The sequence below is a fragment of the Phyllobates terribilis genome, unplaced genomic scaffold (genome assembly GCF_046119375.1).
Source record: "Phyllobates terribilis strain yellow unplaced genomic scaffold, ASM4611937v1 Scaffold_239__1_contigs__length_3013552, whole genome shotgun sequence".
NCBI classification, from domain to species: Eukaryota; Metazoa; Chordata; class Amphibia; order Anura; family Dendrobatidae; genus Phyllobates; species Phyllobates terribilis.
This window is the reverse complement of record NW_027362999.1, coordinates 2,572,305-2,588,485: the sequence shown is the minus strand read 5'-3', so window position 1 is coordinate 2,588,485 and position 16,181 is coordinate 2,572,305.

Sequence of the window (16,181 nt, the reverse complement as noted above, 5' to 3'; positions counted from 1 at the left end):
GCCCCCCACACAGCATACGGTATATAGACAAGTCCCCCACACACAGCATACGGTATATAGACAAGTCCCCCCCACACAGCATACGGTATATAGACAAGTCCCCCACACACAGCATACAGTATATAGACAAGTCCCCCACACACAGCATACAGTATATAGACAAGTCCCCCACACACAGCATACGGTATATAGACAAGTCCCCCACACACAGCATACAGTATATAGACAAGTCCCCTACACACAGCATACAGTATATAGACAAGTCCCCCACACACAGCATACGGTATATAGACAAGTCCCCCACACACAGCATACGGTATATAGACAAGTCCCCCACACACAGCATACAGTATATAGACAAGTCCCCCACACACAGCATACGGTATATAGACAAGTCCCCCACACACAGCATACAGTATATAGACACGTCCCCTACACACAGCATACAGTATATAGACAAGTCCCCTACACACAGCATACAGTATATAGACAAGTCCCCCACACACAGCATACGGTATATAGACAAGTCCCCCACACACAGCATACAGTATATAGACAAGTCCCCTACACACAGCATACAGTATATAGACAAGTCCCCCACACACAGCATACGGTATATAGACAAGTCCCCCACACACAGCATACAGTATATAGACAAGTCCCCCACACACAGCATACAGTATATAGACAAGTCCCCACACACAGCATACGGTATATAGACAAGTCCCCCACACACAGAATACAGTATATAGACAAGTCCCCACACACAGCATACAGTATATAGACAAGTCCCCCACACACAGCATACGGTATATAGACAAGTCCCCCACACACAGCATACGGTATATAGACAAGTCCCCACACACAGCATACGGTATATAGACATGTCCCCCACACACAGCATACGGTATATAGACAAGTCCCCCACACACAGCATACGGTATATAGACAAGTCCCCCACACAGCATACAGTATATAGACAAGTACCCCACACAGCATACAGTATATAGACAAGACCCCCACACAGCATACAGTATATAGACAAGTCCCCTACACAGCATACAGTATATAGACAAGTCCCCCACACACAGCATACGGTATATAGACAAGTCCCCCACACACAGCATACAGTATATAGACAAGTCCCCCCACACAGCATACAGTATATAGACAAGTCCCCCCACACAGCATACGGTATATAGACAAGTCCCCCCCACACACAGCATACAGTATATAGACAAGTCCCCCCCACACAGCATACGGTATATAGACAAGTCCCCCACACACAGAATACAGTATATAGACAAGCCCCCACACACAGCATACGGTATATAGACAAGTCCCCCACACACAGCATACGGTATATAGACAAGTCCCCCACACAGCATACGGTGTATAGACAAGTCCCCCCCTACACAGCATACAGTATATAGACAAGTCCCCCACACACAGCATACGGTATATAGACAAGTCCCCCACACACAGCATACAGTATATAGACAAGTCCCCCCACACAGCATACAGTATATAGACAAGTCCCCCACACACAGCATACGGTATATAGACAAGTCCCCCACACACAGTATACAGTATATAGACAAGTCCCCCCACACAGCATACGGTATATAGACAAGTCCCCCACACACAGTATACGGTATATAGACAAGTCCCCCACACACAGCATACGGTATATAGACAAGTCCCCCACACACAGCATACAGTATATAGACAAGTCCCCCATACACAGCATACGGTATATAGACAAGTCCCCCATACACAGCATACGGTATATAGACAAGTCCCCCACACACAGCATACGGTATATAGACAAGTCCCCCCCACACAGCATACGGTATATAGACAAGTCCCCCACACACAGAATACAGTATATAGACAAGTCCCCCCCACACAGCATACAGTATATAGACAAGTCCCCCCCACACAGCATACAGTATATAGACAAGTCCCCCACACACAGCATACGGTATATAGACAAGTCCCCCCCACACAGCATACGGTATATAGACAAGTCCCCCACATAGCATACGGTATATAGACAAGTCCCCCACACACAGCATACAGTATATAGACAAGTCCCCCACACAGCATACGGTATATAGACAAGTCCCCCACACACAGCATACGGTATATAGACAAGTCCCCCACACACAGCATACGGTATATAGACAAGTCCCCCACACATAGCATACAGTATATAGACAAGTCCCCCACACACAGCATACAGTATATAGACAAGTCCCCCACACAGCATACGGTATATAGACAAGTCCCCCACACACAGCATACGGTATATAGATAAGTCCCCCACACACAGCATACGGTATATAGACAAGTCCCCCACACATAGCATACAGTATATAGACAAGTCCCCCACACACAGCATACGGTATATAGACAAGTCCCCCCCACACATCATACGGTATATAGACAAGTCCCCCCCACACAGCATACGGTATATAGACAAGTCCCCCACACACAGCATACGGTATATAGACAAGTCCCCCACACACAGCATACGGTATATAGACAAGTCCCCACACACAGCATACAGTATATAGACAAGTCCCCCACACACAGCATACCGTATATAGACAAGTCCCCCACACACAGCATACAGTATATAGACAAGTCCCCCACACAGCATACGGTATATAGACAAGTCCCCCACACACAGCATACAGTATATAGACAAGTCCCCCACACACAGCATACGGTATATAGACAAGTCCCCCACACACAGCATACGGTATATAGACAAGTCCCCCACACACAGCATACGGTATATAGACAAGTCCCCCCCACACAGCATACGGTATATAGATAAGTCCCCCACACACAGCATACGGTATATAGACAAGTCCCCCACACACAGCATACGGTATATAGACAAGACCCCCACACACAGCATACAGTATATAGACAAGTCCCCCACACACAGCATACAGTATATAGACAAGTCCCCCACACACAGCATACGGTATATAGACAAGTCCCCCACCTCCCACACACGGTATACAGACAAGTCCCCCCCACACACACACAGCATACGGTATATAGACAAGTGCATAGCTGTGGTAGGGTAGGAGTGGGAGGAGCCTTCCTTCTCTTGTCAGTTCTGGCCCTGCAGTGGGGCCCACCGGGGAATTCCCCAGCAGGCCAGTCCGAGCCTGGTCACATGCTGGCTAGAGTCTCAGACACCTCTCTGAGTAGCCCACTGATAGAAGTGGATGAGAATCTAGTCGGCATTTGACCTCAACTATTACATCATAACACCGGCTTTATCTTTTTAAAGCTTTGTAACCTTTACTCACTTTATGAATCAGCCATAGATAAAACTCAGTAAGGATGGGTTGCTACTGTGTGCAATTTGCCAGCCAGCCCAGAACAGCGGTGACCTGAGCTGACAGCAGCGACTTGAGTAGACTGTGGCCACCTGAGCCAACAGCGGCATTTAAATTGAGCTATCGCCAGGAAATGGATGACAATGGCAGTCAGGGGAATGATGAAGGCCTGCATGGCTGCCATCTTGGTACTCCTGTGAAGTTCATCCACAGTCTGGACTTAATCTTATAAACTGTACACTGCATTACTAGAGGATTACTGTATATAGAATAAGCAGTCAAGAGATCGCAGGTTCAAGTGCCCTAAGGGGACATAAAAAAATAAAGTAAAAATGGAAAAAAAAGAAAAAAGTTTTACAAAGGAAAAAAAATAAACAAAAATGTTAAATCACCCCTTTTTTCCAAGGTAAAAAAAAAAGAAATTAAAAAAGAAACATTTTATATTGTCGTGTCTGTAAAAGTCCAACCTATCAAAGCCCAAATTATTTAAACCGCACGTTAAATAGCGGAAAAATAAATGAAGAAGCCAGAATTGCCGTATTATGGTGTCACCAAACAGTAATAAATAACCCGGTATTGTGTCACCATTTTGTGAGACCCGGCATTTGTTCCATGTTTCTGCTGATGAATCTGGGCGAGGTTCGCTTTCTGCTCGCCGACCTGCGGGGGTTATTGATGCCATTCTCTGCCGTCTACAAACTTTTCATCTCTTTTTGATGCATTTTTTGGGAGGTAAAATTACCCAAAAAGAAAAAAAAATTGGGTGTTTAGATTATCTTTGCTGTTGGGCATTTGCTGTAGGGGTTAATATATTTATGATTTGATAGATCGGACTTTTTGTCAGTTTGTCAATACTAAATAAATAAATATATATATATAATCTTTTAGTCTTGCTTTGTATTGACAAATGGAGGTAGGAAATTTCAAAGGATTTTTTTATATATATAAATTTCAATTTTAATCCTTTTCTATCACATTATTTTTTGGTCCCGTTGGGCAACTTGAACCAAAAATCCACAACTCATTGGAATTGCGACACTTAAATTCTGAGGATGTCGGGAAGGGGATAAAGAGAATAAAGTAACTGCAGAATGCTTCCGTTTTGTGTACACAGCTCCTGTGCTGACTTAGTGTTCTCTTTGGTTACACCACACACCCATTCTGTGTCCGGCCCCCACAGATCGCCATCTCCATATATATGGGGGGATTTCCTCATGTGACGACCCCTCTGCCGATGTATACAGATCACATGTGGCTTCACCTTCAGCTTTGATCTCCGCAGTCTTCAGTTCCGGATCCTCCAGGATGAGGGATAAATCTTTCTTGCTCTTCATTCCCCTCCGTGGCTGATACAGCAGCTCCACCGCGCCGACGTTCCCCTCATAGGGAGGAATCGCTCCGCAAAGACTGTTCTCAGCCACAGGACGATCCGCCGGATACAGGAGGAAAGTTCTCGTCTCTGCAATGAAGGATTATTCCACTTTTCTGCCATTTGTAAGATCTCTGCTTGTTGTCTGAGAATAAAATCATTCTTGTTAATGTCCAGAACCTGAAAAAAATCTAATCCTGACAGCAGCGGAGCATTTATTACAATGGTATTCAGTCTAGACGATCCCCCTCCTGTCCTGACCGTTTGCTACAATGTATCAGTGCAGGGAAAATCTATCAGTTTGGACTTGGTTTCCCTTACAGAGGATTGTCCAGGCCAGACACCATTGTACCCAGTGGCGTCCCTCCAATGGCGGCAGGCCACGCGACTGCTATGGGGCCCGTGAGCTGGGGGGGCCCCATAGCAGTCGCCTGCACTGTGTACCCCCGCATCGGGTCCCCCTCCTGCACCCAGGCAAGAGGCGGGGCCCTGAGCAGGCGGGGGGCTTACTCGCCGTCGGGCATCCCAGCGTACTATGGGCCCCCCCGCCTGCTCAGGGCCCCGGCCGGCACAATACTTACCTCTTCCCATGTCCTAGACGCTAGAATGTATGGGATCTTCCAGGTGTGATGTCATTTCCGGGGGCGTGTTCTAGTTCAGCAACAGACGCCAGAGTCTCATGCAGAGACAGAGCTGCCGGTGAAGCTGCAGGAGGAGGTCAGTATCCTAAGCTGAGAAACAGGAGATTGTTCTATTAATTGCTGGTCTGATGTCTTTTCTTCTTGTTGTTTTTGGGGTGAGGGGGCTTGATACTTGCGAGTGAGGGATTTGGGGGGTTAATGCTGGAGGGCAGTCTGGTGGGGTTAATTAATGCTTGTGGAAATCTTAGGGGGGCTCTGGGGAATAATGCAGGGATAATGCGTGCTTGTGGGGGCCCTAAGGGAATGCTGCGGGCTTATAAGGGCTCTGGGGGGGATGCTGCGGGCTTGTGGGGGCCCTAAGGGGGATTCTGCGGTCTTGTGGGGGCTCTGGGGGGGGGGTGCTGCGAGCTTGTGGGGGCCCTGGGGTGGGGGGATGCTGCGGGCTTGTGGGGGCTCTGGGGGCGGAATGCTGTGGGCTTGTGAGGCCCTGGGGGGGATGCTGTGGGCTTGTGGGGCCCTGGGGGGGATGCTGTGGGTTTGTGGGTGCTCTGAGGGGGATGGTCCGGGCTTGTGGGGCCCTGGGGGGGATGCTGTGGGCTTGTGGGGGCCCTGGGGGGATGCTGTTGGCTTGTGGGGCCCTGGGGGGGATGCTGTGGGCTTGTGGGGGCCCTTGGTGTGATACTGCGGGCTTGTGGGTGCTCTGGGGGGGATGCAGCGGGCTTGTGGGACCCTGGGGGGGATGCTGCGGGCTTGTGGGACACTGGGAGGGATGCTGTGGGCTTGTGGGTGCTCTGGGGGGGGGGGATGCTGCGGGCTTGTGGGTGCTCTGGGGGGATGCTGCGGGCTTGTGGGGGCTCTGGGGGGGATGCTGCGGGCTTGTGGGAGCTCTGGGGGGATGCTGCAGGCTTGTGGGAGCTCTGGGGGGGGTGCTGCAGGCTTGTGGGGGCTCCAGGGGGATGCAGCAGGCTTGTGGGGGCCCCGGGGGGGATGCAGCGGGCTTGTGGGGCCTCTGTATGGGGTCCAGCCTGCATATGGCATTACATGGGGACCAGGCAGTATTCTCTATGGTGAATTATATGGGGTCCAGTATTTTGTATGGATCATTATATGGGGCTCATAATACTGTATGGAGGACTATGTGGTGCCCATAATATTGTATGGAGGACTTAGTGGTGCCATAACACTGTATGGAGGACTATACTGTCCGGTCTGCACTGTGCGCTGTGAGGATTCACCGGTTTCTGAGCTATTGTAGAATTTACAATAGATATCACTCATGAAATGTAAGAAGTCAGTGAAATGTTTGGCATTGTACTATATCTATAGCTATAATTTCTCTGCTGTATCTGTGCATCATGAATGGTTGGATGTGTTAAAGGGGCCACTGAGACTCTTTCGCCCGGGGCCCACGAAAACCTGGAGGAGGGAGCATCATGTGACACTCCCTCTCCCATCATTCCTCCTCTGCGTCTGACGCAGCGGCATGATGACGCGCCACGCTGTGTCAGACAGTGGAGCTGGCAGCTGCTGAGGTGATCAGCTGCAGAGACTGAAGCAGCAGGGAACGAGGAGCGGTAAGTATGCATTTATTTTTAAATCAGTGTGTACTGATAATACTGGAGGACTGGGGCTGCATTTTACCCTACGGGTGGTTGGGACTGCATTTTACCCTATGGGGGGCTGCATTATACTGCGTACAGGACCATGGGGGAATGCATTATACTGAGTGGAGAACCATGGCGAGTGTCTTATACTGTGTGGAGGACCATGGGGGAGTGCATTGTACTGTGTGGAGGACCATGGGGGAGTGCATTGTACTGTGTGGAGGACCATGGGGGAGTGCATTGTACTGTGTGGAGGACCATGGGGGAGTGCATTATACTGTGTGGAGGACCACGAGGAGTGCATTGTACTGTGTGGAGGACCACGTGGGAGTGCATTATACTGCGTAGAGGACCACGAGGGAGTGCATTATTCTGCGTGGAGAACCATGGGGAGTGCATTATACTGCGTGGAGAACCATGGCGAGTGCCTTATACTGTGTGGAGGACCATGGCGAGAGTCTTATACTGTGTGGAGGACCATGGCGAGTGCATTATACTCTATGTAGTGTGGAGAGGTGTGGTGCAGTTGGGAGATCATACTGTGTTGTTGTCATCATACTTTACCCTGGGAGTTGAGGTCGGGTACAGTAGGGTCATTATACTGTGCATATGGAGGAATTCACCATGGGGGTATCATACCGTGTTTGGGGGGCACTTTTGTTGGCACCACACTTTATGGGCAATGAAAAAGGGATCTAGGACTTCAGCAGGAGGAAAATTACTATGTAAAGGCTGGAAGGTTGTGAGATCTGCTCTTCTGTGACCCCGACAATTATTTACATTTTTACATTGTTTTGTTGGGGGGGGGCCAATTAGAACTTCTGCTCTGGGACCCCATGATTCCTATGTACGCCCCTGATTGTACCAAATCCTCAGCTGTGCTGGTACTAAGGATTTGGACACTCAGACATTTTGGGCTAAATATATACATACAAATATTTTTTCAATAACGTTTCATAAACAATTTGGCTTTTTTATTTCCTTTGCATTGCTAGTTGCAGAATGAGCTCACTGAGAATTTATCAGTGAGCTCATTCTGACCTTCTCTGTGCTGATTATGTTCACAGACCAGCATGAAAGTTGGGCTGATCTCTGATGCAGTCATAAATCATCGCAGAAATAAAAGCGCTGGAAACTCCACATCATAAGGAGCTCACTGACTGAATCTCAAGTTAACTCATTCTGCAGCCATCAATGTGCTGCTGGGAAACAAAAAGCTGGTAAAGGCCGAACAGAGCAAATGTTACAAGAAGTAAAATAGTAAAAAGTCTTTTTAGACCAATGTACATGTATTTAAAGGGATTGTCCGGTGTGAAGCTGAAGGCTGCAGTCATCTGTGTGACTCTCTGTGACTGCAGACTTGTAATCCTCACATCATGTAGACTGCGCGCTGCCAGCATTATTCTCAGCCCAGAGATGGCAGAAGCCCCTGTATCATGTGTACAGGAATTGTGCCCCCTCTCCCCGAGGAGCAGCAGTGCCTCGTCCTCCAGATACATGAGGGTCCCATCGGGGAGATCCGCATGTACCGGCCATGATGTCATCTCCATGGATACGGCATCAATGTGCAGAGCAGAAGACCCCTGTAAGGGAGAGCTCAGACGTGGGGGGATTGATGTGGATGTGAGGAGCAGATCCCCCCATATTCACAGATTATCGCACAATACATGTGGCCTTGCACAGGAAAAACTGTGAGGAAAGAAGAAATCAGATTTCTTACAATATAGAATAATGTCCTCCTGCCCTCGCTCATGTCCAGTATTATTTATCCCCTGACCTTTTGGGTGGGGAACCCCTCCTGAGCCCCCTCCATTATATAGGAGCCATATATCTGCTCCATTACTGGCAGAAGGTAAGGAGCCAATCACACTGCACGGCTTCTACTTCCTGCTCTAAGCCCCGCCCACCTGCCTTCCCTTGAGATCTCCATGACAACCCTTGTGTGACTACAGTGACAGGCCACGCCCCCAAGGATTCTGATCAGTGCGGATGTCTCCATATTGCTGAGGACTGTGAGCGGCTGATGGGCGGAGCCAGCAGCGATGTGAGGGGCGGAGCCAGCAGCGATATGAGGGGCGGAGCCAGCAGCGACATGAGGGGCGGAGCCAGCAGCGACATGAGGGGCGGAGCCAGCAGCGATATGAGGGGCGGAGCCAGCAGCGATATGAGAGGCGGAGCCAGCAGCGATGTGAGGGGCGGAGCCAGCAGCGATATGAGGGGCGGAGCCAGCAGCGACATGAGGGGCGGAGCCAGCAGCGACATGAGGGGCGGAGCCAGCAGCGACATGAGGGGCGGAGCCAGCAGCGATATGAGGGGCGGAGCCAGCAGCGATATGAGAGGCGGAGCCAGCAGCGATGTGAGGGGCGGAGCCAGCAGCGATATGAGGGGCGGGGCCAGCAGCGACATGAGGGGCGGAGCCAGCAGCGACATGAGGGGCGGAGCCAGCAGCGATATGAGGGGCGGAGACAGCAGCGATATGAGGGGCGGAGCCAGCAGCGATATGAGGGGCGGAGCCAGCAGCGATATGAGGGGCAGAGCCAGCAGCGATATGAGGAGCGCTCACAGCACTGACAGGAGCAGGTGTGTATGCAGCCAGTTCCTCTGCTGTGGGTGTTGTGTTGTGTGAGCTTCGCCGTGTATATATTATACACATATATATATATATATATATATATATATATACATACACAGTTGAAATCAGAAGTTTCCATACACTGTATAAATAGACACATCTGCAGGTTTTTCTCAATATCTGACATGAAATCAGAATAAACCTTTCCCATTTTAGGTCAATTAGGATTACCATCATTTTTAATATTTGCCAAATGCCAGAATAATGAGCGTCTCTTGTAAGGGGCATTAAAAGAGTCTTGTTATACCACTCTGACCTCCACGTGTCTTGTAAGGGGCATTAAAACCGTCTTGTTATACCACTCTGACCTCCACGTCTCTTCAGAGGGGCATTAAAACCGTCTTGTTATACCACTCTGACCTCCACGTCTCTTCTGAGGGGCATTAAAACCATCTTGTTATACCACTCTGACCTCCACGTCTCTTGTAAGGGGCATTAAAACCGTCTTGTTATACCACTCTGACCTCCACGTCTCTTCTGAGGGGCATTAAAAGCGTCTTGTTATACCACTCTGACCTCCACGTGTCTTGTAAGGGGCATTAAAACTGTCTTGTTATGCCACTCTGACCTCCACGTCTCTTGTGAGGGGCATTAAAAGCATCTTGTTAAGCTACTGGGACCTCCACGACTCTTCGAACGGGCATTGCATTTCCTCATAATTTTTGGAAGCTTTTGCTTGGAAGGCATAAGCAAATACTATGGGAGACCCACTCCCCAATAATGGGAATAATGTTTTTAAGATGCTGTACTGTATGGCTCTTGTAAGGGGCATTAAAACCATCTTGTTTAGCTACTGTGACCTCCACGTCTCTTCAAAGGGGCATTAAAAGCGTCTTCTTAAGCCACTCTGAACTCCACAGCTCTTCCAAGGGGCATTGAAATGTTGTTTTTAATTACCTTACCTCTAATCTCCACGACTCTTCCAACGGGCATTGCATTTCCTCCTAATTTTAGTCAGCTTTTGCTTTTCAATGCAAAGGTGAAAACTAAGGGAGACACACTCCCCAATAATGGGTAGAAGGTTTTTAGTACGCTGTAATCCACGTCTGTTTCCAGGGGCATTGCAGTTCCTTATAATTTTTGGAAAGCCTTCCATTCACTGCTTAGGCCAACAGTGCACAGGAGACCCAGTTGCCATAAATGGAAAAAAAGGTTTAGTTAAGGCCCTCTGACCTCCATGTCATTTCCAAGGGGCATTGGAGTGCCTCAAAAGTTTTGGTAGGCATTGCACTCACTGTATGCCCTATAACTGTGTAGCCGAACCGCTCCTTTTGTTACAGAAACATATCCTACAAGACATATGTGGTTGACTGGCCTGATATTGATGTGAATGGTACCTGTTCCTCCTGCTCTTTCTCCTTTGTCACTACCTCATCCATCATTTATCACTTGAAGCTTTGTTTTAACGAGAGTCATAGAACTTGGATAGTAGCAGGAAAACATCCAGCAATCCTCGGAGGAGGTAGGATATGCGCCAAAACGCTGACCACCTCAGGCCTAGCCGCTACTACATACATGCGCTTGCATTCCTTGAAAACAAAGCAGATGCTAACTTCTATCATCCTCATCATGCTCCTCACCTTGGCACTCTCAACTCCCCTGATAGAGAAGCCAGGGCCCACCGGAGAAGTCGGGTTCTTTGGTGGGCTCGTCCAATGCTGCCCTAAAGCAGGCCAGTCTATGGACACCTGGCCGCGGGGCGGCTGGGGACCGAGTGTGGACACCCGGCCGCCCCCTGGCGGTTGGGGACCGAGCATGGACACCCGGCCGCCGGGCGGCTGGGGACTGAGTATCGATACCTCGCTGCCGAAGCAGCCATGAGGTAGTGGCCAGCTCTGGCCTCCACATGCCTAAAAGGCCCAATTTCAAGTGCACGCATGCTAGCAGTATGGTATTGCAGCCTCGGGGTGGGTTGGTGGCAGGTTGCACACTTATGCTTGCATTCCAACAAAACAAAGCAGATGCTAACTTCTATCATCATCATGCTCCTCACCTTGGCATTCTCACCTCCCCTGATGGAGTCGGGTTCTCTAGTGGGCTCGTCCAATGCTGCCCTAAAGCAGGCCAGTCTAAGAAAAGTGTGTGGGGATGTTCCGCGGAGAAATCGGGGTGGCTGGGGACCGTCTATGGACACCCCGCCGCCCCCAGGCGGCTGGGGACCAGGTGTGGACACCCGGCCGCCGGGCGGCTGGGGACTGAGTATGGATACCTCGCTGCTGAAGCAGCCATGAGGTAGTGGCCAGCTTCGGCCTCCTCAAAACTAAAAGGCCCAATTTCAAGTGCAAGCTAGCAGTATGGTATTGCAGCCTGGGGGTGGGTGGGTGGTTGGCTGCATATTTGCGCTTGCATTGCAAGGAATGGGGGAGGTACAATTGAACACTGCCCCGGGACAAGGACTTGCACGGGGATAGTTGCAAGTCTGCATCTTCTGATGCGGCAAGGATCACTTCTGATGGGCACACTTTTAGGCAGTGACCTGGGAGTCAGAGATCCTTCCAGGGGTCTTCCCCATGCTGTTCCCATGTCTTTTCAGCACTGTATGCATGTGTCACACAGCACATGGCCAGATAAGGTTGTAAAATGTTAAAATGACATTTCCCGGTGAATGCATTTGTCACAGTTGAAAGCAATACAAAAGTGCAAAAACGCATAAAAAATGCTACTTGTGAACATAGCCCAAGGTGTGGAGGAGTATTTTTGTTTTTGGTTATTTATTTTACCTTATACACAAGTCTTTACCCTGGAAAAGAAATTCCTTAACATATTTCACAGGAAAAAAGTTTCACTTTCGTTTTTGAACATTTTCTTATGAGCCTGTAAAAGTGGCTTAATACCTCTGACCACGTTGTTGACAACAGTGACCTGGGGGTCAGAAATGCTTCCTGGGGCGATCCCCATGCTGTCCCCATGTCATCTGAGCACTGTCACTATCATTTTGGGCACTTTTTAGGCTTTCTACAGACTGCCGGGTGTGCCGCCGCAAAAATGCTCGGGTCTCCCATAGACTAACATGGGCTCGTTGCTCGGGTCGAGCACCCGAGTATCACGGCGAGCTCGGGCCGAGCTTCGAGCACCCGAGCATTTTAGTGCTCGCTCAACACTATTTATAACGGGAGCACAAGCTAGTGACTGATTTATATTTTCAGTGGAGCAGACTTCATTGCGGTGAATGATATACTCATGGGCACAGTGTGGCACATATTTGCATTTGGTGGCACAGTGGGCGGCATTATTTATTTAAGTCGCTTATATTTGTAACATTTTTGTTTTTCAGGAGTGCGGTGATCTGCTGAAAAGTGCGGAGCAGCCGAAACCTGGACAGCAAACTGCAAAGACGAATCATGGCGGGAAGTCGTCACGAAAGACTGGACTAGGTAAAGAAGAGAAGAAAGAGAGCGACTGCAGTGTATAAACTGGAGGGTTAGGTGGGGCCCATTATATTATAATAAATCTATGTGGGGCCCATTATATTATAATAAATCTATGTGGGGCCCATTATATTATAATAAATCTATGTGGGGCCCATTATATTATAACAAATCTATGTGGGGCCCATTATATTATAATAAATCTATGTGGGGTCCATAATATTATAATAAATCTATGTGGGGCCCATTATATTATAATAAATCTATGTGGGGTCCATAATATTATAATAAATCTATGTGGGGTCCATAATATTAAAGGGACGGATATGTGGGGCCCATTATATTATAATAAATCTATGTGGTGCCCATTATATTAAAGGGAAAGCTATGTGGGGCCAATTATATTAAAGGGAAAGCTATGTGGGGCCCATTATATTAAAGGGAAAGCTATGTGGGGCCCATTATATTAAAGAGAAAGCTATGTGGGGCCCATTATATTAAAGAGAAAGCTATGTGGGGCCCATTATATTAAAGAGAAAGCTATGTGGGGCCCATTATGTTAAAGAGAAAGCTATGTGGGGCCCATTATATTAAAGGGAAAGCTATGTGGGGCCCATTATATTAAAGGGAAAGCTATGTGGGGCCCATTATGTTAAAGAGAAAGCTATGTGGGGCCCATTATATTAAAGAGAAAGCTATGTGCGGCCCATTATATTAAAGAGAAAGCTATGTGGGGCCCATTATATTAAAGAGAAAGCTATGTGGGGCCCATTATATTAAAGAAAAAGCTATGTGGGGCCCATTATATTAAAGAAAAAGCTATGTGGGGCCCATTATATTAAAGGGAAAGCTATGTGGGGCCCATTATATTAAAGGGAAAGCTATGTGGGGCCCATTATATTAAAGAGAAAGCTATGTGGGGCCCATTATATTAAAGGGAAAGCTATGTGGGGCCCATTATATTAAAGGGAAAGCTATGTGGGGCCCATTATATTAAAGAGAAAGCTATGTGGGGCCCATTATATTAAAGAGAAAGCTATGTGGGGCCCATTATATTAAAGAGAAAGCTATGTGGGGCCCATTATGTTAAAGAGAAAGCTATGTGGGGCCCATTATATTAAAGAGAAAGCTATGTGGGGCCCATTATATTAAAGAGAAAGCTATGTGGGGCCCATTATATTAAAGGGAAAGCTATGTGGGGCCCATTATGTTAAAGAGAAAGCTATGTGGGGCCCATTATATTAAAGAGAAAGCTATGTGGGGCCCATTATATTAAAGAGAAAGCTATGTGCGGCCCATTATATTAAAGAGAAAGCTATGTGGGGCCCATTATATTAAAGAGAAAGCTATGTGGGGCCCATTATATTAAAGAAAAAGCTATGTGGGGCCCATTATATTAAAGAAAAAGCTATGTGGGGCCCATTATATTAAAGGGAAAGCTATGTGGGGCCCATTATATTAAAGGGAAAGCTATGTGGGGCCCATTATATTAAAGGGAAAGCTATGTGCGGCCCATTATATTAAAGAGAAAGCTATGTGGGGCCCATTTTATTAAAGAGAAAGCTATGTGGGGCCCATTATATTAAAGAGAAAGCTATGTGGGGCCCATTATATTAAAGGGAAAGCTATGTGGGGCCCATTATATAATAATAAAATCTATGTGGTGCCCATTATATTAAAGGGAAAGCTATGTGGGGCCCATTATATTAAAGAGAAAGCTATGTGGGGCCCATTATATTAAAGGGAAAGCTATGTGGGGCCCATTATATTAAAGGGAAACCTATGTGGGGCCCGTTATCTTAAAGGGACATCTACGTAGGGCCCATTATATTAAATGGATGGCTATGTGGGGCCCATTATATTAAAGAGAGAGCTATGTGGGGCCCATTATATTAAAGAGAAAGCTATGTGGGGCCCATTATATTAAAGAGAAAGCTATGTGGGGCCCATTATATTAAAGGGAAAGCTATGTGGGGCCCATTATATTAAAGAGAAAGCTATGTGGGGCCCATTATATTAAAGGGAAAGCTATGTGGGGCCCATTATATTAAAGAGAAAGCTATGTGGGGCCCATTATATTAAAGGGAAAGCTATGTGGGGCCCATTATATAATAATAAAATCTATGTGGGGCCCATTATATTAAAGGGAAAGCTATGTGGGGCCCGTTATCTTAAAGGGACATCTACGTATATGATAAATTCTATATGGGGCCCATGATATTTAATGGAAGGCTATGTGAGGCCCATTATATTAAATAGAGAGCTATGTGGGGACCAATACATTAAAAAGAAAGCTATATTGGGGCCCACTATGTTATCTGGAAGGTTTTGTGGGGCCCTCTGTATTAAATTGAGGGTTATGTGAGGCCTATTAAATTAAATGGAAAGCGTTGCGGGGCCCATAATATTATATGGAGGGCTATGTGAGGCGCATTTATCAAATAAAGGGCTATGTAGCGCCAATTATATTAAATGGAAGCCTATGTTTTGTCCATTATATTAAATAGAGATGTATCTTGGCTCCATTATAATAAATGGAAGGCAATGTAGGGACCATTATATTAAATGGAGGGTTATGTGGGGCCCATTATATTAAATGGAAGCCTATATGGAGCCCAGTAAATTAAATGTAAAGCTATGTGGGGCCCAATATTTTAAATGGAAGGTTAAGTGGGGCCAATTGTATTAAATAGAGGGCTATGTGGTGCCCAATATAAAACATGGAAGGCTTTTTGGTGCCCATTATATTAAATAGAGGGATATTTTGGCCCCATTTTATTAAATGGAAGGCTATGTCAGGTCCAATATATTAAATGGAGTCCAGTGCGGCCTATTATATTAAATTGACGGTTATGTGGGGTTCAATAAATTAAATGAAAAGCTATGTGGAGCCCAATAAATTAAATTATAGTACATGGAAGGCAATGTGCGGCTCATTATACTATATAGAGGGCTATGTGGGGGCCATTATACTTTATAGAATTCTATGTGGGGGTCCATTATACTTTTGCCAATGGCAAATTGTGTGTTCCGGTGGCACTCCAAAGGTAAAGGGTGTGCTCCGGTGGCACTCCAACGTCATAGGATGTGCTGTGGTGGCACACCAATGGCAAAAAGGCCAAAGAGTAGACTCTGGTGGCAGACTGAGCAGCCCTAGAGTGCGCCCCAGTGATAAGCAATAAGGCCAAAGAATGTACCCTGGTGG